Source organism: Pseudophryne corroboree, chromosome 8, assembly GCF_028390025.1.
Source record: "Pseudophryne corroboree isolate aPseCor3 chromosome 8, aPseCor3.hap2, whole genome shotgun sequence".
Classification (NCBI taxonomy): domain Eukaryota; kingdom Metazoa; phylum Chordata; class Amphibia; order Anura; family Myobatrachidae; genus Pseudophryne; species Pseudophryne corroboree.
The window spans coordinates 237,973,899-238,001,795 of NC_086451.1; the positions used below are offsets into that span (position 1 = coordinate 237,973,899).

The following is a 27,897-nucleotide window of genomic DNA, read 5'->3' on the forward strand; positions in this document are numbered from 1 at the left end:
GTTTTCGGAGTAGCATCATCATCTCCGCCATCACCTTGGTAAACACCCTCGGTGCCGTGGAGAGACCGAACGGCAGAGGCTGGAATTGAAAATTACAGTCCAGCAATGCAAATCGGAGATAAGCCTGATGCGGCAGCCAGATCGGAATGTGATGGTACGCATCCTTGATATCCAGAGATACCAGGAATTCCCCCTCTTCCAGACCTGCTATCACCACCCTGAGAGACTCCATCTTGAACTTGAACTCCCGTAGAAAGGGGTTCAACGACCTTAGATTCAGGATAGGCCTGACCGATGCATCCGGTTTCGGTACCACGAAAAGGTTTGAATAGTAACCCTTTGTCAGCATGTGCGGTGGTATCGGCACAATGACTTGTGCCTCCACCAGCTTTTGGACAGCGTCCTGTAGCACTGTGCTGTCCTGCAACAGAGTTGGTAAGCCCAACTTGAAAAACCGATGAGGAGGGAGACTGTATCCCTAAGAGACAATATCTACCACCCAGGGATCCAGGCTGGACGAGACCCAGACCTGACTTTACTGTCTGAGTCTCGCTCCTACAGGCCCCACCTCCGGGCCCTCCCATCCACCGTCATGTGGAGGACTTAGGGGTCATGTCATGTGGAGGACTTAGGGGTACCTGAAGCAGGCTTCTGATCTTGGGAACCTTACCTCCTCTGAAGAAGGTATTGGAAGACTTGGCCTTTCTGGTCTTGTTGGGCCAAAAGGACTGCTGCATAGCTGAGGAGAACGATCTCTTCGGAGCAGGAGCTGCTGAGGGAAGATACGGAGACTTACCCATTGTAGCGGTAGAAATTCACGCGTCTAGGGCTTCCTCAAAGAGAGCCTGGCCTGTTTAGGGTAGCGACTCCACACATCTTCTGGATTCCGCGTCGGCCGACCACTGGCGGAGCCACAGTCCCCGACGAGCTGAAATAGACATGGAAGAAATTCCCGCAGCCATGGAACCAGGTCTTTCATGGATTCTACCATAAAACCTGCAGAATCATGAATGTTGCGCAAATACAGTGCAACCTCATCTCTATCCATCGTATCCAAATTCTCTATTAAGGTAGCCGACCACTTCACTATTGCCTTAGCGACCCATGCACTAGCAATAGTGGGACGCAATATGGCCCCTGAAGCAGTGTACACTGATTTCAGAGTATTATCAATTTTCCTATCTGCCGACTCCTTTAAGGCGGTAGACCACGGTACCGGTGAAACCACCTTTTTTGAGAGTCTATATATAGATGCGTCAACAATTGGTGGATTTTCCCATTTTTTCCTATCCTCAGGGAAAGGAAAAGCTACCAGAATCCTCTTAGGAATCTGAAACTTCTTTTCAGGATTCACCCAGGCCTTTTCAAATATAGCATTCAGCTCTTTTGACGCAGGGAAGGTTAGCGAGGCTTTCTTGTTTTCAGTGAAAAAGGCCTCCTCAACCTGCTCCGGTGTGGTATCATTAACATGTTACACATCCCGGATAGCCTCTATCAACAACTGAACCCCCCGTGCAAGAGATGCGGACCCCCGCAATACATCCCCATCACCATCTGTAGTGTCAGAATCAGCATCTGTGTCATCTTGTGTTACCTGCACAAGCGCATGTTTGTGGGGTTATATAGCGGGGTGACCTGAGGTACCTGACAAGGGCCACACAGCCATAGAGGACTGTAAGACCTGGGTTGCCGACTCAGTACTGGTAACCCTGTCAGAAATCTGAGAAATCCAAGCCCTGATAGAGGAAAACCACTCTGGTTCCCTTGCTGGAATCTGTGCTAAACCAGTGCTAACCTTTGTGCATGGAATGGGATCATCCTGTGAGGATAAATCCTCAGCAGCATATGACACTGTATCTCTGGACATTGCTACTAGTGACCACCACACACACACACACACACACACACACACACACACACACACACACACACACACACACACACTGGGGTAAGACAGAGTTTCCCCCCCAAGAATGGCAAGAGAGAGACAGAGATTGGAGCCAAGCCACACCAGCGCTTTCTATACAAAGAGAAACCTCTTATCAGCGCTGACTTGTGCTCCTTAATAGGACACACAGTCAAGTATTTAGCCTCCCCCCCCTTCTATAACCCCCTGGTACCGGTACAGTAACTGGAGCTGCTGTGGAGGGATCAGGATCTTCCTTTTGCTTGTAGCATGGAGGAAAATGGCGCTGGAACGCTGCAGGTCCGCTCTGAGGAGAAGCTCCGCCCCCTTCCCGGAGCTGTCTTCTCACTCAACTGTGTTCAAATTTTGGTCTGAGGAGTTTTGCTGGCTGGACCCCAGGGGCCCGACAGGTTTGCTGACCAAGTTTTAGGGGTAAGCGCTGGCCCCTCACGCGCCGCACAGTGTACCGTTGGTACCATCCGGGAGCGTGGTTAATACCAAGCTCCCACCCCAGTTGCCGCCATCTTCACACCGGCCCCCACTTGCTAGGGGGGTCGGTGACTAACTCACCACTTTCTTCAGCTCTGTAAGGGGTCGGCGGCATGCTGCTGGGGTGAGTGGTGCCCCTGCGGCGGAGACCAATCAGCCCCTCTGGAGCTCAGTGTCCAGTCAGTGTAGTCAGTGGCTCAGACCCCGCAGGGCGGACACTGCTCCCCCCCTTAGTCCCACGCTGCAGGGAGGCTGTTGCCAGCAGCCTCCCTGTAAAATCAATACTCTAAATAAACTTTTTCCAGGAAAGCTCAGGAGAGCTCCCCTAGCTGTGACCGGTTCCTCCGGGCACAATTTCTAAACTGAGTCTGGTAGGAGGGGGATAGAGGTAGGAGCCAGCCCAAACTCTCAAACTCTGGCTCCTGGTGGATCCGTCTATACCCCATGGTACTATTGTGGACCCTAGCATCCTCTAGGACGTTAGAGTAAATGGTATTGAGCTATTTTCCAGGCTTTGGGCTAGGCCCCCTTTCTCCAGTGAAGGGCAATCTTAATGTTTCAGCATACCAAGACATTTTGGACAATGCTTTGCTTCCAACTTTGTGGCAACAGTTTGGGGAAGGCCTTTTTCTATTCCAACATGACTGTGCGCCAGTGCACAAAGCAAGGACTATAAAGACATGGGGGGGGGGGGGGGGTGTAATTCTGAGTCGATCGCAGCAGGAACTTTGTTAGCAGTTGGGCAAAACCATGTGCAGTGCAGGGGAGGCAGATATAACATGTGCAGAGAGAGTGAGTTAGATTTGGGTATGGTGTGTTCAATCTGCACTCTAAATTGCAGTGTAAATGTGCTGGCCCTTCACCTGCTCACCAGCGTGCCAGCTGAACATCATCACAGTATGTGATACTAACAGCGGGAGCTTGCAGCCAGCACATACGGACATTCGACACACATCACCCGGGGCGGTGACAGCCTCACCCCCGGGAGAGGAGGGACAGCAGTACCATCACAGTGGGAGGAATCGGTGAGTTTCCCGACCTCATATCTGTTATACAGACATTTGATACATAATACTCGGGGCGGTGACAACCTCATCACCGGGAGAGGAGGGGCGGATGCACCATCTCAGTGGGAGCAACTGGTGGTAAATATATGACACCACTTTCAGCTTTCTATTGAACTGTCATTTACAGCCGGGACGCGGGCATTTAAAGCTAATAAGAACCTGTGTGGAAGAGAAATTGCAACATTTGTTGCACATTGTCTATAAAGGACACGTAAGTATCTATTCATTTAGCACTGCATATATATTTAGAGAATTGTTACAATATTATAACCAGCCACTGGCACGTTTACCAGGGATTTTTCCTCTGGAATGATATATAATTTTAACATCTGCTTGATGCAACAATAATACTTTTGTTTTTATATATGTTTCTTTACTCAGATTTTAATTTTGTAGCTTTTTGTATTGTTTAGTATGAAAATTTTTTTATTTTATTATACTTAGAGTGTCTCCCGATCTTATTTCTGATAAATTCACAGCCACCATCTATTTTTATATCGTTTATATTTGCACAGCGCAATGGCCCTCATTCCGAGTTGTTCGCTCGCAAGCTGCTTTTAGCAGCTTTGCACTCGCTAAGCCGCCGCCTACTGGGAGTGAATCTTAGCTTATCAAAATTGCGAACAAAAGATTAGCAAAATTGCGAATAGACACTTCTTAGCAGTTTCTGAGTAGCTCCACACTTACTCGGCAACTGCGATCAGTTCAGGCAGTTTCGTTCCTGGTTTGACGTCACAAACACACCCAGCGTTCGGCCAGACACTCCTCCGTTTCTCCAGCCACTCCCACGTTTTTCCCAGAAACGGTAGCGGTTTTTCACACACACCCATAAAACGGGCAGTTTCCGCCCAGAAACACCCACTTCCTGTCAATCACATTACGATCACCAGAACGGAGAAAAAACCTTGTAATGCCGTGAGTAAAATACCTAACTGCATAGCAAATTTACTTGGCGCAGTCGCACTGCGGACATTGCGCATGCGCATTAGCGACTAATCGCTCCGTTGCGACAAAAAAATAACGAGCGAACAACTCGGAATGACCCCCAATGTTTTAAAGATTTCTTTCCCTCCCCCTGCACCCTGTCAATGTCCCACAGTAGAAATGATTCAGCAGCAGCTGCAGGCAGGTAATGGGGTCCTGCTGAGGCAATGCACTACTGGGTAATAACTCCCAGGAGACTGTCCTGAGGGGTCATAGGAGCATGTGCTGAGCTCTGATTGGAGGAGCCCATTGCATGTTCCTCGGACCCGTGGAGATAGCAGCAGCCTCATGGGAGTGACTCACTCTGAGGCTGTGACTGCTTTGCCAGCTGCTGACTGATGCTGTGGTTTTCTGCTGTAAGTACACACATGAGTGAGTACCGCATAATGGGGGTCATTCCGAGTCGATCGCTCACTAGCTATTTTTTGCAGTGCTGTGATCAGATAGTCGCGGCCTATGGGGGAGTGTATTTTCGCTTTGCAAGTGTGCGAACGCTTGTGCAGCCGAGCAGTACAAAAACAGTTTGTGCAGTTTCAAAGTAGGTCTGAACTTACTCAGCCGCTGCGATCACTTCAGCCTGTCCGATCCCGGAATTGACGTCAGACACCCGCCCTGCAAACGCTTGGACATGCCTGCATTCAATCTGCATTCAGAGTTGCCGAGTTTTTACTTGATCGCAGTCCTGCAAAAAATAGCTAGCATGCGATCAGGTTGGAATGACCCCCAATGTGGGGGCACTAGAATTTAGAATAATGTGACGTTTCTGCAGTGTGCCTTAATGGGTGGGTGGGGGCAGTATTGTGTACTGTGTGGGCACTGCAGTGTGGCATAATGTGTGGACACTGCTTTATAACATAATGTGTGTGTAGGGTGGGCGGTGCTGCAGTATGGCGTACTGTGTGGGCATTACAGTGTGGCATAATGTGTGGACAGTACAGTGTGACATAATGTGTGGGCACTGCAGTGTGGCATAATGTGTAGGCACTGCAGTGTGGTATAATGTGTGGGCATTGCAGTGTAGCATAATGTAGGGGCACTACATTGTGGTGCAGCTCACCCCGATGTAGATCAGAGCACAGAGCGGTGAGTGCCCAGGAAGCTCTGTATTCCCTGATGTGTGATCCCCTGTCCTCCCCTACTGTCTTCCCGTGTGTGACCTCCTCTATCCACCTACCACTGGTGTGTGACCTCATGTTCCCCCCTACTGCCCTCCTGTTTGTGACCATGTACCCACCAACCCCCCTCCAGTGTATGGCACCCTGTACACCCTACCCCCACATGTATGACACAGTGTACACCTCCCCTGTGTGTGTATTTGTGACACCCTGTACCCCCCCATGTATGACGCAGTGTATACCACCTGTGTGTGTTTGTGACACTTTTTACCCCCACTCTACCTATGTGTGTGTCACCCTGTACCTGCCCTATCTGTAGAAAAGGGGACCTTTTCAAAATTTTGTTATGGGGTCCAAAAAGATCTAGTTACACACCGTTCTAGGCTGACTCTACCTTCTTCAGTATCACAGTAGGTCACTGTACTCAAGGTGAAATGGCAAAACATACCGCCTGCTGTTGTCCCTCAGAACCCAGACTCTGCAATGCACGCCAGAGGACTCCGACAAGCTGCATTGGTGGACGAGATCTGAATCCCTTCAGAGGCAGGCCCACCACTGGACCATGCTACAAGCTTCCTCTGAGTACTCCCTGTTTCCTCCTACAATCCAAAAACATACTGTTAGGTTAATTGGCTTCTGACAAAAAATAAAACTGGGGAAGGGACTGATATGAATGGCCAGTTATTCCCTGTGAAGTTCTGTGGACTATGTAGGTACAGGGGCATTTTAAGAGAGGAGGGGACCCGCGTGCAGCCTCCGTCGTGGGCCCCCTCCTCTCCGGCAGCAGTAGACTCTGGCATAATGCCAGAGTCTACTGCACATGCGCAGGTCTCCGGGAACATGGCGCATTAATAAAGGAGACTATTCCTGGTTACCAAATTAACCCATTGTGGCAAATATATAGAAGTCTTCTTAGCATTTTGATACAATAATTATATAGCTGCATCCTAATGATTTTTCTTTTTTTGTAACAAATTTTATCCATTAGATTAGAATATTCTTAGGGGCCAATTCAAGTAGATGGAATTTGTTCCCGCGAGCCGTTCTCATGGTGAACTCACACTGCGAATTTCATTTGCAATTCCAAACTTGCATTGATTTTTCAGATAAAATTTGCATTTTTAGTGTACACCCCTGAGCAGGTGAAAAGGCAAGGAAAATAATTATTATAAAATGATAAAATTAGAGAAAAGTACTATACGGGTTGAGTATCCCATATCCAAATATTCCGAAATACGGAATATTCTGAAATACGGAATATTCTGAAATACGGAATTTTTTGAGTGAGCGTGAGATAGTGAAACCTTTGTTTTCTGATGGCTCAATGTACACAAATTTTGTTTAATACACAAGGGCCCTCATTCCGAGTTGTTCGCTCGCTAGCTGCTTTTAGCAGCATTGCACACGCTAGGCTGCCGCCCTCTGGGAGTGTATCTTAGTTTAGCAGAATAGCGAACGAAAGATTAGCAGAACTGCTAATAAATAATTCCTTGCAGTTTCTGAGTAGCTCCAGACCTACTTCTAGATTGCGATCACCTCGGTCCGTTTAGTTCCTGGTTTGATGTCCCAAACACGCCCTGCGTTCGGCCAGCCTCTCCCCCGTTCCTCCAGCCACTCCTGCGTTTTTACCTGGTACGCCTGCGTTTTTTAGCACACTCCCTGAAAACGCTGAGTTGCCGCCCAGAAACACCCACTTCCTGTCAATCACACTACGATCACTCGAACGATGAAGTTTTGTGTTTAATTACTTAACGCATGCACGCTGCGTACCATGCGCATGCGCATTTCCCACCTAATCGATCCGTTGCAAAAAACGGCAATGAGCGAACAACTCGGAATGACCACCAAAGTTATTAAAATATTGTATTAAATGACCTTCACACTGTGTGTATAACGTATATATGAAACATAAAAGAATTATGTGTATGTACACAGGCTTTGTTTAATGCACAAAGTTATTAAAAATATTGGCTAAAATGACCTTCAGGCTGTGTGTGTATAAGGTGTATATTAAACATAAATGCATTCTGTGCTTAGACCTGGGTCCTATCACCATGATATCTCATTATGGAAATATCCGATATCCAAAATTCTTCTGGTCCCAAGCATTTTGGATAAGGGATACTCAACCTGTATACGCAATGTTGAGACTCCCAATGAATAATTATGCACTTGGAGGAGTTTAAATAGTATAATTTGGCCAATGAAGGCATGTTTGTTTTCAGGTGAAATTATCTAAAAAGCTCACTAATGGGATCAATGATGTGGGACAGGTAACGATGTGTTCCTTTGTGCCTTTGCTGCCAGATCCCCATTCACTTTTTGTGGTACATGGATGCGAGTGTATGCACCCACCTGTGAATGGCGCAAGTTGTATGCGATCCAATGGGATACGGTCATTAGGTCGACACCACTTAGGTCGACAGTCATTCGGTTGACCACTATTGGGCAACATATATTATGTCAACATGGTCACTAGGTCGACACGAACTAGGTTGACAGATCAAAAGGTCGACATGAGTTTTTTTACTTTTTTTACTTTTCCATACTTTAAGATTCACGTGGACTACAACTGGGAATGGTAACCTGCCCGCGAGCCATGCGAGGGGACACGGTGCACTAATAGGTGTTCCCCGTTACTTTATGAAGAAAATGACACAAAAAGTAAAAAAAACCTCATGTCGACCTTTTGTACTGTCGACCTAGTACATGTCGACCTAATGACCATGTCGACCCAGTGACCCTGTCGACCTAATGCATGTCGACCAATAGTGGTCGACCTAATGACTGTCAACCTAAGTTGTGTCGACCCAACGACCCATACCCGATCCAACAGCACAAGAGGATACATCTGTACCTGGAGATGTTGTATTGATGGGAGAGGGGTATTTGGACTTGCAGATGAGAGATAAGAGTGTGTATGCCAACTTTTTACAAACTTGTATAAAAAACACTGACAAATTACTATACAGACATTTCAGTACCCGAATGCAGCAAATGCTATCATTTTTCAACCATTAAGAAAAAGTGCAAAAATCATCCAGTTTGATACCTTTAAATAAATCCTCCAGTACTTACCTTCAGGCTACTAACAACCTTCTATATTGTCCTGCTATCTCAGTTGTCACTTTGTGGGGGTCCAGGATGGGTTTTTTTTTTCATGCACTTCTCCCAGGTTGACAAATTGGCATTCCTTTGGTATGTGATGTATGCGAGTTTCATGCTGACAAACTCACTCTTACTCTGGTCTACAGACTTTTTTTTTTTTTTATATATATATATATATATATTACCAACATCTCAAAGATTGCATTTTTAGATATTGAAATGTATTACTCTAAATACCAATGTATTTCACCATGTATGGTTCATCTATAATCTATATTAATGTGTTTGTGGTGTGCTTTTAGGGAAAACACTGTTGTCAGAATATTGTAGTCCAGTATGAGTGTTCTTTATATATATAGGTTTTCTTTATTTATTATTATGCTTTATTTATATGGGATCCACAGCACCCAATTACAGAGTACATAAACAAATAAAACAGTTACTTACAATTCAGAAAACAATATTGGACAAGTACAAGTGGTATATAAACATAGCTGCATCAGAACACGACACTGCAATAAATATCAGGGTGGCAGAAAACCGAGTGATTTGGTGCCGTCAAATGGAGTATTGAAAAGAAGGTTAAGGTTAAGGTTAAGTAGAGAGACGGAAAAGCAAATGAGGGAAGAGGGCCCTTGGTCATGAAAGCTTACATTCTAAAGACTGTACAGTAGTAGATTTAATGGCGTAGATCAGCCACTCTCCATAAGAGCGGTTATACACCTGACTGCCACACTAATTTTTAGCCCTTAATTTTTCCCTTATTTTGAGAACACAGTAATAGGAGTTGATTACTAATGTCTACCGAGTCCAGAAATCAAGACTTTTATAATATAGCCACTTCTATACAATCAACTGCATTTCTGCCTGTGTACACAATAGATTTTCTTTAATACTGTAGGTTTATCTATTTATGAATAAGTTATGATATATATATTTTCACACACAAATATACACTACCCTCCAACATGACCCGTATCATTAGATACCAAATGCTCTGCTTCTGGACTTGGTTGGGAAAGACAATAGCTGAGCCTTTTATACCTAATTGAATGGGTTATGTTGAAGGGTATGATATATATGTATAAAAATATATACTGTATGTGTGTGGGTGTAATAGAAATACCACTCTTTGGTGTGTGGCCATGCTCTGATATACGTAAAAAGAAAAGGTACAATCTCACTTTTTGCGCTCCAAATGTCCCTTCACTTGGATAATCCTCACATCGATGATAGAATATACATGAAACAGAAAATAAAACACAATATAGTGTAATACTGTATGTAAATAAAGTTCTTTTCCCCTGTGCAGCGGAGACTATGAGTGATGGAAAACAGTCCCAGTAGAGATCAGACGTCCACCTTCTTATGGGATCACCCGAAATGGTGTGATGATAACTTGACAATAGGTTTTTACATGTATGCTTACTTGTAAAAATGTAGTAGAACACCCATAAAGGTTTCTTTAGAGGAGATACTTCTTCCTTTCTCTTTACACCATATGGTATGGATGAATACCACTCGTGGAAATATAATGTAGAATTAAAAAAGGGAAGCCAAATTAGGGCAAAGCAAACCCCTTTTATTTAAAAAAAAATTACAAACAAACAACCAATCGTACCCAGAGTGGGAAACAGAGATGGATTTCAGCTGACAAAGTTACATCCGGATATAACAAGGTCATATGCTCCCCTCAATGAATACACTGGTAAAGGACTTCAAAGTAACACTGTATCGACGCGTTTCGACGCTCTGCGGCGTCTTTATAAAGATAAAACAGTGTATTTAACACTGGTGTGCAGCATCTCATGTCTGGTCAGCTGACAATGTTGGACAATGTTTTTCAAACAAAACAAAGGCAACATATTACAAGCTTTTTACGCCACTCAACTGTGTTCATCTTGTAATGTTGTATAGATAAGATAGCTAAGATATGTATCACTAACATTGTAATTTGGATTGTCTGCAGGCAAAGAGAATGATTGGAATCTAGAAAGAGTAATGATTAGAAAAAAATCAAGTGGTCAGTTTGCTTCCTGCTAAAGACATTCTGCCTGGCTGGCAATTATTGTATCTGCAGGCAAAGAGAATGATTGGAATCTAGAAAGAGTAATGATTAGAAAAAAATCAAGTGGTCAGTTTGCTTCCTGCTAAAGACATTCTGCCTGGCTGGCAATTATTGTATCTGCAGGCAAAGAGAATGATTGAAATCTAGAAAGAGTAATGATTAGAAAAAAATCAAGTGGTCAGTTTGCTTCCTGCTAAAGACATTCTGCCTGGCTGGCAATTATTGTATCTGCAGGCAAAGAGAATGATTGGAATCTAGAAAGAGTAATGATTAGAAAAAAATCAAGTGGTCAGTTTGCTTCCTGCTAACATGTATGTGTGGCTCCATCAACATTTTCCTCCTCCAATACCCCCCAAAAAATGAAAAGGAATAAATGTGCGTACTATTTTTTAAAATTAATTTGGTGCACTTATAATTAATGATGTTAAAAAAGGGGCAAGGAGCTAAGTGTGATATTTTGTAAAGCATCAAAAACACTTGCTAACTATTTTGAGTTACTTATCACAAATGTCTAACTTTTTTTTGTTACATTTTTTATGGTGGCTGCTTGTCCTGCCCTTTGCCTTTAGCACTGTCATGTTGGCGTGCTCTGGTGGACCGTCTTGGTGGTGATGAGACTGGCGTGATATTTGGAGTAGTCGTACCAGAACTGCTGGTTGTTTGCTGTTGGTGCATGCATCTGAGTGTTTCATTCAGGTTAGTGAGGGTGGCATTGAGTTCACGTGTAGCAGCATTTTGATTGTCTACTATTCTGAATAAACTTTCATTAATCTTTTGACTGTTTTGAAAAATGCTCATATAACTTTGCTGTTGTCTGTGCTGTTCTTCCATTAGTCTGTGCTGTTCTTCCATTAGTCTGTGCTGTTCTTCCATTATGCGCTGTAAGTTGCCCATGACCTGTGTAATGTCTGTACGCATGAGTTCCATGGTATTGCCTATTCCGGTTGTTTGCTCCTTTTGGTGACTCAGATTTCTTGAGATTCTTCTGAGGTGAGATGGTAGGCTTGCAAACATTTGTGTCTGCTTACGCAGGCAATCTTCATTAGTGGCCTGCTGTCTAGCCCAAATAGTCCAAAACACCTGATCAGGGCCTTGTGTTCCTGGTGTTGTTGGGCTGTGTTGTGGTGGGGGTGGTGTGCTTTGGTGTGGTGGTGTACTCACAGGTGCTGGGGGGCTCATTCCTTGCATTAATGGCTGCATTTCTAAGATGTTTGTCTCCTCCTTGTCACTGTGTTGGGGTTTTTGCGGAGGGATGCTGTTCCCAGGACTCGAAGCTGAAATGTTAAACATATCTCCGTTAGCTATCCATATGGTTGTGAAATTGAAAAAAAAAACACTACACATGGAACACATGTCATTCACTGTTGCTTTAAACTATTCTGCCTAGCAACATCATCACTCATAGCTTAAATACATACATATGCCTGTTTGTGGCAAATGTGTCTGGTTACTTAATTGTGAAAGCAAACACTTTAGTTTTTTTGTAGCTCACACATACTCCAGCATAAAAGTAACATTGTAATACATAATGTGTTACCTTATAGCTTTGTTCAAACAAACATAGTAATGTTTTTGTAGGTATTTTGCAATTTTACCTTAAGCAAACATGAGATTTTTTGAAAAACAAACTTACTTTTTACAAACAAACCAACATGCTTTTTTGTTGCAGCATCTTAGAGCCAATGTCATACTGTATGACTCAAGTGGACATACATATCTTTACTGGATGTGGACAAGGCCATTTAGTTTGGATTCCATTTCAGCTTTTACTTACTGCGGTAAGTATTTTTGTTTTGGATATGTTTGGACTTAATGCGGTTATGACTGATTATGATTATATTCTGACATTTTACACTTTTTTTTCAGTTTGATACTCACAATCAAGATGAGGGGAGTGTGGATGACGTCTTGGAGGTGTGTCCAAAATTTGGAGTGGGGGGACAGAACATACGGACGATCATCTTCGTGGCGGGGTAGCCTGCTGTGTTTGTGGCGGGACAGACGACCTTGCCTTCTTTTCGGCCACAGGTTCCTTGTGGTGATGTCTAACAGAAGAGCCACTTCTGCTGCTCCATACTTCTTTTGATGGACCTTTTCATGAAAGTGCAATTTTGTTATGGCCATTCCTTTACAAGCATACCCTATACTACAATGGACACTTTACCTGCTTCCGCAGCGTCATCATCATCAGATGTGTTAGGATTTACTGGCCGACGAGTAGTACTGCTTTTTTCAGACACTGTATAAAATGAGATATATTCATAAATCATGCTATTGTGTATACATCCACCCATTATGCTTATAAACATTTTTACCTTTAGAAATGCTTGGTTTTTAATTAAAAAAAACATAAGGACCAGAAATAAAAAACAAAAAAAAAAAACACTATGGCAACATCAAGACAGGCAAACATGTACAGGACAATGACATAGGCCACAAGTTAAAGGAATGTGTTTTTATTTTTTCAAAAACACACAAATTAATTTTGTATTGTTTTTAAAAATAATACAGATGCAATATCTAATTGGCTCTGTGATGTGGCACTCCAAATACACATTACCACTATATGACCACAAAAAAACCCAGCAAATCTTAAGATTTAAAAAAATGCAGTATGGTGTCACGGTACAAATACAAGCAAAAATAATTATAATTTAAATTTAAAAAAAAAAACATAACATTCTCTAAAGATGACATTACACATGTAAGTGGTTTCCAAACCACTTTCCAGTACTCCAGACTCTAACATGACAACGACTTATTTTAATTCAAAAAATCATGGATCACTTATATATAAAACATAGTCAAAATTTTTAACGTAAAAAACGGCCAAAAGGAAATCATTATTGCAGGACAAATCAGAGACACACCAAGTCCAAACTACACATGCTAAATATCTGTCTGAAAAACACATGACATACAATAAAGTAAGATGTTACATTGGCTTTTAGCTAACACATGACCCAAAACAATGTATTTGCAAACACACACTTGAAGATGGGAGTAATATGCAACGTCACATGACACAGATTACAAAATAAAACTTATAAAAATAAAATAAAATAAAAAACACATGCTCACCATTCTTCCTTGGCCTATCTGAATCCCGGACATGGGTTGCAGAGACAACTTCAGGAGGTATGATACTCCGCATGGGCTCCTCATACTCCAGATATCTTGTAATATAGGGCTGCCCACCACCGGTTTGCCGAGCCGACTTGGCCTCCTTGGCCATTTTGGACTTGACACGTCGCTTTATGTCATAGTACCGTTTGCGGCATGTGTCCTCCGTCCGCTTGACCACCCCCTCACTATTGACAGCAGCAACAACTTTCGCCCACAACACCGTCTTCCTCCGTGTTGGCACCTTGGCGGACTCAGGACCAAATAGCTGCCTCTGATACTTCATCAGCTCATGCACCGATGCCACATTTTCAGCAAAACTAAACTTAACATTCCGCCCAGTCTTAGTAGTGGTGCGTGGCTGCGGAGCACTCTGACTGTCACTATCACTTGAGGCTGCTGCAGCAACCTCACCCACCTCCTCCACCTCACTAACACTCACCTCCTCCACCTGACCGACCTCCTCCCCCTCACTCACACCCTCCACCTCTGAGTCACACATAATTGTGTGTATAAACAGTTAACACAGGAAAAAAAAAGACAAACAACACACTCCTCCACTACCACTACACAACTCACACACACACACACACACACACACACACACACACACACACACACACTGACAAGGGACTATATAGAAAAATAACTTGGACTAAAAATGAGACAAAACCACAAAATACAAGACAACAAGAATGACAAGACGACTTTCAAACACAATACCACACTCAGAAATCGCTACCAACACTCCTCTTCAAACCACAAAGTCACCTACCTCCACAGCACAACCTCCCTCCTCCTCACCACTAACTAAACCCACGAGGTGCGGACGGTTTGGGGTGTATTTATATGGTTGCGCAAAGACACTCCTACCATCTGAAACACAACCAATCACGAACGGGGATGAAAATCGAAACTGAAATTGAAAATGCGGCCGCTGGAAAAAAAACCCTGCCACGTTTAACTTAGTGAAAAAAGCAGCAAATCCAACAAAAACACGTACGCAAACGTCAATGACGGCCGTAAATGTGGCAAAAAAAAACGACTGGCATTGACATCGGAAAACACGAAAACCATAAAGTCGACTGCTTCGTAATTTTGCGTATATGGATTCAAAAAGTTGCATGAAAATGCACCCGATACAAAACGAGTTTAAACACTACACAAACCGACTCAAACACGAATATTAGTAAATATTGGCCAATGAATGATCCTTTTTTCTACACAAAATATGTATACAGCCCGATACCAAAAGACCATAATAGAAGGGCACATAAAGAAAATATACTCACAGGAAAAATCTCATAGGGACCAATGGTGGGATATAGGCCCTCATTCCTAGTTGATCGCAGCAGGAATTTTGTTAGCAGTTGGGCAAAACCATGTGCACTGGAGGGGGGCAGATATAACATGTGCAGAGAGAGTTAGATTTGGGTGGGTTATTTTGTTTCTGTGCAGGGTAAATACTGGCTGCTTTATTTTTACACTGCAATTTAGATTGCAAATTGAACACACCACACCCAAATCGAACTCTCTCTGCACATGTTAAATCTGCCTCCCCTGCACTACACATGGGGGCAGTGGCGGTTCTTGCCACGGGCAAGCAGGACTTTTGCCCGGGGCGCCGCCTTCCGGAGGGCGCTGGCGCCATCCGGAGGGCGCCGCACCGTGGCAAGATCCGCCACTGCTGCCCGCTGTGTCCCCCGTCCGCCTCCGCTGCCCGCTGCCGTCCCCGTCCTCGGCGCCTCCTGTGAAGGGAACTAGACGCTATGCGTCTAGTTTCCCTTCGTGGAGAGTAACTGCTGAGCGGTGCGCGATGACGTCATCGCGCACCGCACAGCAAAGGTCCTCTCCACGAAGGGAACTAGACGCATAGCGTCTAGTTTCTCTTCGTGGAGAGGACCTTTTGCTGTGCGGTGCGCGATGACGTCATCGCGCACCGCTCAGCATTCAAGCGGCGCTTTCAATGTACAGGGGGCGGGACTCACCACGCCCCCTGTATTAGGCCACGCCCCTTTCCTGCCCGGGGCGCTCTGCGCCCTTGAACCGGCCCTGCATGGGGGGTAATTCCAAGTTGATCGCAGCAGGAATTTTTTTAGCAGTTGGGCAAAACCATGTGCACTGCAGGGGAGGCAGATATAACATGTGCAGAGAGAGTTAGATTTGGGTGGGTTATTTTGTTTCTGTGCAGGGTAAATACTGGCTGCTTTATTTTTACACTGCAAATTAGATTGCAGATTGAACACACCACACCCAAATCTAACTCTCTCTGCACATGTTATATCTGCCTCCCCTGCAGTGCACATAGTTTTGCCCATTTGCTATCAAAAATCCTGCTGCGATCAACTTAGAATTACCCCCATGGTTTTGCCCAACTGCTAACAAAATTCCTGCTGCGATCAACTCGGAATTACCCCCTATGTGGAGATTCTGTTTTGAATAAAAGTATTAGAGTTATGATACCTATACATTTTATTGATCAGTGATGATCCAAGCAATACATTAATAACAACCAATCTATGGCAATAATTGTCTTCATGATATTTTCTATATATTTCTTTACGTTCTGCTTCATATATTAATATACCTGTAAATAATGTATTTTTAGATTATATATACATACACAGTATCCAGATCTGTGACTCTGTGCCTGTGTGTATAATGCTGGGCATGGCTAGGAGCTCTCACTGGGTTAGCAGCAGGTCTATCACACCCAGCCACAGCTGATTGGGCGAGAAACGCCCTCCCACACATGTGAACTTCAATGGGAGGCTCTGCCCTTTGGCTGCTGTGTGTTCCCAGAGTAGGATTAACAATGGGGCTGATGGAGCTGCAGGTCTAGGCCCACACCATCTGCAGCAACATACCCTCTAAAAATTTACACATAAAAATCGCTACAAATTAGAAAAGGGGGCATGGCCTCGGGTACAGAGCCGTGGACACGCCCCTTTTCCTATACTTTCAATGGAAGTTTGCAGAGCCAAAAATCGGTACAGACCATAAAAAAAATGTACTGTACCTGCCAAAATGGTACAGTTGGAGGGTATGCCACTGCATCTGCAGCAAGTCTCTACGGTTAAGGGGGCATAGCTCCTTACGACGGTGTGAAGAGCGCCTGTAGGGCGCAATGAATCACCTTGTGTATATATATATATATATATATATATATATTTCTCCAGCAGGGTCCACAGGTTATCCACAGAATAACAATGGGATATGATGGAGCAACAGTGGATTGGCACCAAACGATCACAAGCTTTCAGTCCTCCCAGGATGCACCGGGCTTATCCATATATCCCCGCCCACTGGCTCAGGCAAACCAGTTTTTTGTTTGGTGCGGCAGGAGCCGAACCATGGTCACAGGGCTGCTGTGTTTGGCAGCCCTAAGCTTTCTTATTTTATTTTTATAGTCTTACTACATTTTCTGAGTGATCTTTCCTAACAGCATCTTATACGCATATTGGAAAGAGTTGCTCCAACAACTCTCCGCCGGGTCGCAACAACGCTTACCCACGGTGCAAGTGCTGTCTCGACGGGCATCTGTGTTGGATATAACTAGCAGGTCCAGCAGACATTGCCAGGCTGTGGCCGGAGCACGGGGAGAAGGTAAGGCATCGGTTCCACTTAGAAGGGGAATACGGACACAGCCGCACTGTATTGGGAGGAGACTACCAAATAGTAGCTGGTGCGCCACCACCATGGGTGCTCCAGCACTAGGCGTTAGGGATCATAAGGCACCAGGATTAGTATGAGGCTGCGATCCCTAGGGTTGATGTCAGCGTGGGGAGTTATCCGCTCTCCTGGTCGCCCCTCCCCCCGGTTCATGACCAGTTTCCGTCGGTCTCCCGCCATGAACTGATTGCTTCACTTCCATCTCAGACACCACCACGAGGGGTCTCGGTCGCAGCATAGGCCGCTGCGTCTGTGTATACTAAGCGCTACCACGAGGAGACCGGGTCGCAGTACAGGCCTCAGTAAGACCGGTGCGTCTTCATGAACAGAGCGTCTGTGTTCACTAAAAGTTCCCAGAGCGGCAGTGTACACTAGTAGCGTCTGGATCCACTCACCGTTCGCTAACGTATTGATCGATCTTGGAAGTGGGGTGAGTCTCCCTGTATCCCACTCTACTGAGTACGGGTTATACAGCACTAAATTTCTATTTACTTTTTATCAGTATGAATAGTTAACTTTAGTGTCTATTGCATATGAGTCTGTGTACATTACTGTGGTTTTTCTTCGCAATGCGTCTGAATACGTTGAATAAATGTATAAGAACAGAATTCAGTAATATGTACTCCTACATATTTTGAAATGTGTTTGTAGTTGATAACATGCTCATATGACTAATATATAACATGTGACTGACTGTTAGTGTGATTGCTGACTTTATATATGTTTGTCAGAGATTTACTCTGAACCTCAATGCTGGTGCATGGGTTGGGGTCAGATTGATATCACTTTAAATATAGTAAAGTGCTTACAGTCACAAATTGTGTAGTACACTGTGAAAAGATGATTATTTATCATGTCTAAGAGCGGCAAAGGTGACGAGGTTACATTAACAGTAACACCAACACTCATAACATGTTTGTCCTGCAAAGTGGGATTATCCCCTCAGGATTTGGCACATGATGGGTTATGTACAAATTGTTTTGCATTTCAGCAGAATGTGAGGCAGATCCCTGTTCAACGGCAGGTAGATCCACCTTGGGCTATGTTTGCACAAACCTTGTGCAGTATAGCTTAACGGATAGTCTCTACAGCTTCTATCTCAGGAGTAGGGTACACTATTAACCCATACATGCAGCTTCCTTCTTATGGTATAGTCCCAACAGCTTCTACAAGTAATCAAGCTGGTAAACCAAGGGTAACTATATCATCAAATTCACAGGCTACACAGGATGATACATCAGATGAGGATAGCTCTATATACTCTGCTTCAGCATATAAAGAACAGGTAGAAGGTATCAGCTCAGAGGATATAGCTTAGTTAATTGGAGCAATGAAGGCTATTCTGTCCCTAGAGGATTCAGCAGAGCCGGTATTAAAAACTAAGGCACCTGTGTTTAAACATCCCAAAACAGTTAGGGTCAAGTTTCCAGGGTCAGATCAGCTGACGGAAATTATGGAGGAAGCTTGGGCTACACCCAATAAAAAATATAGAATTCCAAAAAAATGGGATTCCTATTACCTGTCACAACTGAGGGCTGGTGTTGACCTGAAACAGCCTCAGTTGTAGGGGCAGGTGTAAATGTAAATCTGGGCAGTAGAATAGGACTCCTAGACATACAGATGACTTGTACCACCAGTGCCTGAAGGTGTAACCACTACAACAAAGATAAAATGAATGTTTGTTTATTGAACACAGTTCTGATGGTACATTGGCAGTTGCAAAGATATGATATGAGAAATTATTAAAAACAGTACAAAGTTCCACAAGAAATAGCAAAAGCTGGTATTTCCTTAGGTGTGGTATCCGCACAAGGCTAGCTTGGGAGATTAGGAGATGGAGAGTACTTTTACCATCACCTAGGTGCTGTATGGTAGATGAAAGCTGGAACTGGTCAGCAGATGTTGTACAGAGGCTGATCGTGCTGTAGAGTAAGTAGTACACGCAGACTGCCGATTTTGCCGGATGGAACCGGTAGCAAAGAACTGTGGATGAAGTGCAGATGAACCAGTGTTAGCAGAGGAGTTGAATGACACTGGTGACGCTAGAGATCGATGAATTTGTAGAACAGATGACTTGAACACTGAAGATGTTAGGGAAACCGATGGCGGAGCACCAATCACATCAGGAAGCTGAAGACTGCTGGGAGCCGGTGTTTTAGAGCACTTGCCAATAGCAGAAGGCAATGAGGATACTATGGAGTCAGGCAAGCACCGCAAGGTGGTGATTGGTGCGGGTCTCTGAAGAACTGAAGACACAGGAGCTGGAAAACCTGGAACACAGTTAGTAATCACAGAGAGCAGAGACAGGATACACTGGTAATGACAACCAAAGCACTGACAACTTCCTGGTTCAGGATCAGTCCTTTTATACCCTCAGCAGTACAGGGATTGGATCAGCAATCAGGCAGAACTCAGCAATGTTGTAGATTGGAGGAACTAGCGTCATGTGATCAGAACCAACATGGCTGCGCCCATACTGGTCTTTTGAGGGAATCCTGGTTTGTAATCCCATATGGAGATTTTGCAGTAATGGCGACTGCGGCAGAAGGGGATAGTGGACGCCAAGCTGCACAGCAAACCCACAGAGCCGGCGGCAAAGGCCACAGCGGGCGAGAGGCACCGCACAGACCTGTTAGTGCTTTGAACTGTAATGATAGCGGAAAGGGCCGCAGCTGACAGGAGACGCTATGCAGATCCATCCAGGCACTGAGAGCGCAGCAATGGCGGCGGAGGCTGCGGCCGACAGGAGATGCTATGCAGAGCCGTCCAAGAGCTGAGAGTGCAGTAATGGCGGCAGAGGCCGCAATGGGCTAGAAACGCCATTCCACTTATAAGAGTTCCTTGTGACAGCATCTGCTGACTGGCAGTGAGGAGATATGAAATAAGGATGTTTAGCAGCATGATTGAGACCTGGCCCTGGAATGCTGAGCCAGCCTCAGGAGACACCTGAAAGGTAAATAATGGTGTCCTGTAACCCAGATCGTGACATTACCCTTTTCCAACTGGGGACTGTTTAAAAAGAGAAGTGCTTCCTAAGGTAGATATGCACGTCATTCGATTAGTGCGAAAATCTATATTGCCTTTACCATCAACATCATTAAATGATGTCACAAACAGAAAAGTGGATGGGTTTTTGAAAAACATATTTTCTCTGTCAGGTGCAGTCATAAGGCCAGCTATGGCCTCAGCTTGGATGGCAAAGGCGGTAGCTGAATGAGCTGATGAACTGGAAAACGGGCTTTCGGTACCTACTAGGGAGCAGGAAGCCCATATAGCTCACATGAAGCAGGCTGCGGTATTCTTAGAAGAAGCAGCAATAGATATGGGTACTATTGCTTCCAAAGCATCAGCCTTAATGGTAGCTGCTCGCAGAGCAATTTGGCTACGTACACGGAAAGCTGATTCAGAATCTTAGAAGGTTCTGGAATCTTTGCCTTTTGTTGGGAATATTCTCTTTGGTAAGGAATTGATAGATATTCTGGAGTCAGAAGCAGAATCCAAGAAGGGCAGGTTTCTTGCCAATTATAACCTCAGGCCTAGGGGTTCGGGGTTTCGGCCATTTTGGTGGCAAGGAAAAACAAAAGGAAAAAGTGATTCTAAGCAGCCCCAGTACAATAAGTTTGGTAAGGCAAAGAAGCAATGGGCCACCAGAGGGCCAGCTTCCAAACCAGAACATAAGCCATCAGCCTTATGGTGCGGGCCTCCGCCTGGTAGACCTCAGGGTAGGGGGCCGACTTCTTTAGTTTGCACACATATGGCAGCAGTCGACAACAGATGCTTGGGTGCAAGAAGTGGTATCTCTGGGTTATGTTTTCCCTTTCAAGAAGCAGCCTCCTCGAAGGTTCTTCTGCACCACTACGTTTCATATAGAGGCGAAGGCCAGAGCCCTGCCAGAAACAGTTCAGAAATTGCTTCAGTCAGGAGTAATTATTCCAGTACCCCCGGCACAACTGGGACAGGATTTTTATTCCAACCTGTTTTTGGTTCAGAAGCCAAATGGGTCATTCCAGCCAATTTTCAATCTCAATATGTTAAACAAATATATTTGGGTACCACGGTTCCACATGGAGATGTTACGCTCCATAGTTTTTGCCATGGAACCAGGGGATTACATGGTATCTCTGGATATACAGGATGCTTACCTGCATGTTCTTATAGCATTGTCCCATCAATGTTATCTCAGGTTCACCATCCTCCAGCAACATTTTCAGTTCCAGGCCTTACCCTTTGAGTTAACCACAGCCCCCAGAGTATTTACCAAGATTATGTTGGTTATTGCTGCTTATCTCTGCAAACAGGGGATAAGAATTTTCCCATACCTCGACGATCTTTTAATCCTGGCACAATCCCAGGAATTGCTCTTGAGCCATCTACAACAGACAATAACTTGTCTACAGAAGCACGGATGGCTCATAAATTGGGCAAAGTCATGATTCCGTCACAATGGATGATTCCCTTGGGGACTGTATTGGATTCAAGTCTGCAGAAAATATTTTTACCTCGGAACAAGATATCCAAAGTACAGTTAATGACTCAGGAATTGTTACACAGTCAAACAATATCAATTCACGCAACAATGAGAGTGATGGGTTTGATGGTGTCAACATTCGACATGGTGGAGTATGCACAATTCCATTCAAGACCTCTGGCCAAATGGAATGGAGTACATCAGGCAATAAAGAAACAGACAATGGTACTTCCAGTAAAGGTAAAAAGGTAATTAGCCTGGTGGCGGCAGACATCCCATCTAGACAAGGGGAGACTCTTTTGGATATCAGATTGGGAGGTCCTGACAACAGATGCCAGTCTTCAGGGCTGAGCAGCAGTGTCCGGAAGATTATGATTCCGGGGACAACAGACCACAGAAGAATGTTGCCTGCCAATAAACCTGTTGGAACTTCGGGCCATATACATGGCACTGATTTAGGCAAAGGACATTCTGCAAGGAAAACCAGTCCAGATCCACTCAGACAATGCAATGGCAGTAGCATACCTCAACCATCAGGGAGGAACTCGCAGCCAAAAAGCAATGAAGGAGGTAAGTCACATACTAAAATGGGCAGAACTCCATCTCCCAGCATTGTCCGCAGTGTTCGTCCTGGGATTCCTAAACTGGGAAGCGGACTTTCTCAGTCGACACACCATTTGAGCAAGCAAATGGGCTCTACACCCGGAAGTATTTCAGACTCTAGTTGACAAGTGGGGGTTGCCAGAGGTAGATCTCATGGCGTCCCGTCTGAACAACAAAGTACCGGCATACGGGTCTAGAACCTTGTGGACGCACTGTCAGTGAAATGGGACTTTCATCTGGCATATCTGTTTCCTCCGATCTCCCTGTTACCCAGTGTGGTGAGGAAAATAAAGCAAGCAAAGAGTGCCATGATTCTAATAGCTCCGGCTTGGCCCAGAAGGCATTGGTACATAGATCTACAATGAATGTCGTATGGATACTCCAATTCTGCTCCCTCAACATCCAGATCTACTGATGCAGAGTCCTTGTTATCACAGGCATCTGGATCAACTGTCTTTGACGGCATGGCTATTGAAACCTCTATCCTGAAGTCAAGAGGTTTCTCACAACAAGTAATTCAAACTATGCTCAGAGCAAGGAAACCCTCCTCAGCTCACATTTATCACCAAATATGACAAACCTATATTCATTGGTGCAGTGAAAGAAGTATGGACCCAGAATCTTTCAGAGTATCCAGAGTCTTAGATTTCCTTCAGGCAGGAATGGATAAGGGTTTGAAGGTGGCCTCCTTGAGAGTACAAGTATCCAGGGCCGTCTTTTCGTATGGGCTCAATGGGCTCTTGCCCAAGGGCCCAAGGAGTAAAAGGGCCCTAGGCTGATAGCTGAGGGTCCCCTCTTTCCAGGGGTACCAGATTTTGAAAATCGGCCCTGGGGATCCAGAGATATCCGACTTCAAAGCAGTGGTCCCCATCCAAGCCTGTTAATTGCTCTTCCCAGCCAGATATCTCGGGTTCTGTCTAACTTAGCATTTGGTATAATCCAAAACCAGGGACTCTACACTTTCAGTGGACACTAGCATCTTGTCTCTACTATGCCCAGAAGCAGAGATATCAGCCTTCAAGTAGCTGGTCCCTGCTACAGCTCCACACGCCTAATATGCAGTTTTATATTTTTGTTGGTGGATTGCTCTGGTTACTGAAGTCTGATCCCCAAGTCCCCATTACCTGCTGAAAGGTGGGACTCTCTAGTTTTTTTTATCCCATTAAAGCTAAGAAATCTATTTCCAGGAACTGGAGATATCTGCAGTAAAGCAAGCTGCCCTGACCCCCGAAAAAATTATGAATATTAAGCCCACTCCACTGTCCTCCCCTCCCCTGTGTATTAAACACACCCTACCACTCTTGAAGTCATGTACCAGGGCCCCTTCATTCAGCACAATGTCCCCTTCCACAGTTTAGTGTTCTCCTTCCCACCCCATTTGTGCAGTAAAGGAGTAATTAGCAGAAATTATTTCTCCAGGACCTACATGCTGAGCGAAAGATAGAACCCCCCTACCCCCGCGGGACATCAAAGCTGCTGCTGATAGCACCCCCCACCCCTACCGCTGATGGGTGGGTAGTGGCCCCAGTGCATTGCTTTGCCCAGGGGCCTACACTGCTGTTAAGACGGCTCTGCAAGTATCAGCATTGACTGTATGGTTCCAAAAGAAAATTGCCAATTTACAGGATGTGTGTACTTTTTTCCAGGGAATGCTGCGCATTCAACCGCCTTTTGTTCCTCCTGCATAGCCTTGGGATTTAAGTTTGGATCTCAAAGCTCTTCAAGTTGCTTCGTTTGAACCACTTAATACAGTGGATTTTAAATGGTTGACAGCTAAAGTTCTCTTTCTACTGACTATGGCATCAGCTAGAAGAGTGTCAGATTTAGGAGTGCTGTCATGTAAATCTTCTTTTCTGATTTTTTATCCAGATAAAGCAGTTCTCAGAACTAGGTCTGGTTATCTTCCGAAGGTGGTATCTAAGTTTCACCTTAAAGAAGAAATTGTAGTCCCGGCTTTTCAGGTATCGGGAGTTTCTGTGGGAGAAGCGTCGCTGGACGTAGTCCATGCATTAAGAATCTACGTGGATCGTACCAGTGCCATCAGAAAGACAGATTCTCTCTTCATTCTCTACGGATTTCACAAGAGGGGATGGCCTGCTACTAAACAGACGCTAGCAAGATGGCTTTGAATGACGATTTCAGAAGCATATATTCAAACTGATCTCCCTGTTCCTGCTAATGTCTCTGCGCACTCTACACGTAAGGTAGGTCCTTCGTGGGCAACACAATATGGTGCTTCAGCAGAACGGATATGTAAGGCAGCCACATGGTCTTCCATTAACACATTCATTAGAAATTATGCCTTGGATACTTTTGCCTCTCATGATGCTGAATTCGGGCGTAAGGTTCTCCTGTCCAATCAGGAGCGTCCCCACCACTAAAAATTGCTTTGGGAAGCCCCATTGTTATCCTGTGGATAACCTGTGGACCCTGCCGGAGAAATATACATTATGGTAAGAACTTACCGTTGATAACGGTATTTCTCCTATGTCCACAGGTTTCCACAGGGATCCCACCCTGACGCACCTGATTTGAGAATCTTTATACTCACTAAACTCTTCCCTCTTGCATGGAAGGGTGTGCATGTGTGTTCTTATCACCTGAATAGGGTTCTACATAATGCTCCTGCCTAAATCCTTTGGAATACAACTGATTTGCCAGAGCCAGTGGTCGGGGATATATGGACGAGCCCGTTGCATACTGGGAGGACTGAAAGTTTGTGATCGTTTGGTGCCAATCAGCTGTCGCTCCATCATATCCCATTGTTATCCTGTGGAAACCTGTGGACATAGGAGAAATACCGTTATCAACGGTAAGTTCTTACCATAACGTAAATATTTAAACAACACAATGTAACTCCAAGTCAATCACACTTCTGTGAAATCAGACTGTCCACTTAGGAAACAACACTGATTGACAATCAATTTCACATGCTGTTGTGCAAATGGAATAGACAACAGGTGGAAATTATAGGCAATTAGCAAGACACCCCCAATAAAGGAGTTGTTCTGCAGGTGGTGACCACAGACCACTTCTCAGCTCCTATGCTTTCTGGCTGATGTTTTGGTCACTTTTGAAAGCTGGCGGTGCTTTCACTCTAGTGGTAGCATGAGACGGAGTCTACAACCCACACAAGTGGCTCAGGTAGTGCAGCTCATCCAGGATGGCACATCAAAAAGGTTTGCTGTGTCTGTCAGCGTAGTGTCCAGAGCATGGAGGCGCTACCAGGAGACAGGCCAGTACATCAGGAGACGTGGAGGAGGTCGTAGGAGGGCAACAACCCAGCAGCAGGACCGCTACCTCCGCCTTTGTGCAAGGAGGAACAGGAGGAGCACTGCCAGAGCCCTGCAAAATGACCTCCAGCAAGCCACAAATATGCATGTGTCTACTCAAACGATCAGAAACAGACTCCATGAGGGTGGTATGAGGGCCCAACGTCCACAGGTGGGGGTTGTGCTTACAGCCCAACACCGTGCAGGACGTTTGGCATTTGCCAGAGAACACCAAGATTGGCAAATTCACCACTGGCGCCCTGTGCTCTTCACAGATGAAAGCAGGTTCTCACTGAGCACGTGACAGACGTGACAGAGTCTGGAGATGCCAAGGAGAACGTTCTGCTGCCTGCAACATCCTCCAGCATGACCGGTTTGGCAGTGGGTCAGTAATGGTGTGGGGTGGCATTTCTTTGGGGGGCCGCACAGCCCTCCATGTGCTCGCCAGAGGTAACCTGACTGCCATTAGGTACCGAGATAAGATCCTCAGACCCCTTGGGAGACCATATGCTGTTGCGGTTGGCCCTGGGTTCCTCCTAATGCAAGACAATGCTAGACCTCATGTGGCTGGAGTGTGTCAGCAATTCCTGCAAGACGAAGGCATTGATGCTATGGACTGGCCCGCCCGTTCCCCAGACCTGAATCCAATTGAGCACATCTGGGACATTATGTCTCGCTCCATCCACCAACGCCACGTTGCACCACAGACTGTCCAGGAGTTGGCGGATGCTTTAGTCCAGGTCTGGGAGGAGATCCCTCAGGAGACCATCCGCCACCTCATCAGGAGCATTCCCAGGCATTGTAGGGAGGTCATACAGGCACGTGGAGGCCACACACACTACTGAGCCTCATTTTGACTTGTTTTAAGGACATTACATCAAAGTTGGATCAGCCTGTAGTGTGTTTTTCCACTTTAATTTTGAGTGTGACTCCAAATCCAGACCTCCATGGGTTAATAAATTTGATTTCCATTGATCATTTTTGTGTGATTTTGTTGTCAGCACATTCAACTATGTAAAGAACAAAGTATTTAATAGGAATATTTCATTCATTCAGATCTAGGATGTGTTGTTTAAGTGTTCCCTTTTATTTTTTTGAGTAGTGTGTGTGTGTATATATATATATATATATATACATATATATATATATATATATATATATACACACACACACACACACACACACACACACACACACACACACACACACACACACACACACACACACACACACTTTCGTAATTTTATTTAATCTGTTGATATATCTTTGTGACACTGGATTTTTAACTGTATTGTTGTATATTCATTATACTGGATATAGCTTATCGAGACTTTAGTAAGGCTTTTGACACTGTTCCACATTGCAGACTGCTAAATAAACTTGGAAGTTTGGGATTGGATACTAGGATTATTGAATGGATAAGATCTTGGTTGCAGGATAGAAAACATAGAGTTGTGGTAAATGGAGTGCATTCACAGGAGGGAAATGTTACCAGTGGAGTACCCCAGGGATCTGTACTTGGACCAGTGCTTTTTAATATCTTTATTGGTGACATTGCAAATGGCATTAAAGGGAAGGTATGCCTTTTTGCAGATGACACAAAGGTATGCAACAGGGTAGACACACCTGGTGGGGTAAAACAAATGACTGAGGATCTAGGTAGACTAGAGGAATGGTCAAGAGTGTGGCAATTACAGTTTAAAGCCCAAAAAATGCAAAATCATGCACTTGGGTCTCAAAAATCCAAAGGCTAAATATAGTATTAATGGCACTATATTGGAAACTACTGAGGAGGAAAGGGATCTAGGAGTCACTATTTCAGGTGACTTAAAGACAGGTAAGCAATGTAACAAAGCAATGAGGAAGGCTAGTCAGATGCTTGGCTGCATTGGGAGAGAAATCAGCAGCAGAAAGAAAGAAGTAATAATGCCAGTGTATAGGTCATTGGTACGGCCTCATCTAGAATACTGTGTTCAATTCTGGAGCCATATCTTCAAAAGGATATTAAATACATTCGAGCAG

At 44.7% G+C, this 27,897-nt stretch overlaps 1 long non-coding RNA gene across 1 annotated transcript in view; it reads left to right on the forward strand.

Annotated features, from left to right (window-relative positions):
* The window catches only part of LOC134948870 (uncharacterized), a 413,168-nt gene extending 400,659 nt beyond the window's left edge, over positions 1-12,509 (forward strand). Inside the window, exon 4 of the long non-coding RNA XR_010183051.1 lies at positions 12,407-12,509. This is a non-coding gene — a long non-coding RNA (uncharacterized LOC134948870). The remainder of the gene's footprint in view (positions 1-12,406) is intronic.
* The last annotated feature ends 15,388 nt before the right edge of the window (positions 12,510-27,897 follow it).